The sequence below is a fragment of the Carcharodon carcharias genome, chromosome 21, assembly GCF_017639515.1.
Source record: "Carcharodon carcharias isolate sCarCar2 chromosome 21, sCarCar2.pri, whole genome shotgun sequence".
NCBI lineage: Eukaryota > Metazoa > Chordata > Chondrichthyes > Lamniformes > Lamnidae > Carcharodon > Carcharodon carcharias.
Window position 1 is genome coordinate 20,542,695 of NC_054487.1, and position 903 is coordinate 20,543,597.

Below are 903 nucleotides of genomic sequence, written 5' to 3' on the forward strand. Positions count from 1 at the left end.
TCTGTCACTGTATAACACTGGGATACAGTACTGGTTGGGACAGGTTTGTCATTGTATAACACTGGGATACAGTACTGGTTGGGACAGGTCTGTCACTGTATAACACTGGGGTATAGTACTGGTGGGAACAGGTCTGTCACTATAACACTGGGGTACAGTACCACTGGGGACAGGTCTGTCACTGTATAACACTGTGGTTCAGTACTGCTGGGGACGGGTCTGTCACTGTATAACACTGGGGTACAGTACTGGTGGGGACAGATTTGTCACTGAATAACACTGGGGTACAGTATCGGTGGGCACAGGGCTGTCACAGTATAACACTGGGGTACAGTGCCCGTGGGGACAGGTCTGTCACTGTTTAACACTGGGTACTGTATCGGTGGGGACAGGGCTGTCACAGTATAACACTGGCGTGTAGTACTGCTGGAGACAGGTCTGTCACTGTATAACACTGGGGTACAGTACTGGTGGGGACAGGTCTGTCACTGTATAACATTGGGGTACAGTACTGGTGGGCACAGGTCTGTCACTGTATAACACTAGGGTACAGTACTGTTGGGGACAGGTCTGTCACTGTATAACACTGGTGAACAGTACTGGCGGGGACAGGTCTGTCACTGTATAACACTGGGGTACAGTACTGGTGGGGACTGGTCTGTCACTGTATAACACTGGGGTACAGTGCTGGTGGGGACAGGTCTGTCACTGTATAACACTGGGCTTCATTACTGGTGGGGACGGGTCTGTTACTGTATAAAACTGTGGTAAAGTACTGGTGGGGACGGTTCTGTCACTGTATAACACAGGGGTACAATACTGGTGGGGACAGGTCTGTCACTGTATAACACTGGGGTACAGTACTGGTGGGCACAGGTCTGTCACTGTATAACACTAGGGTAC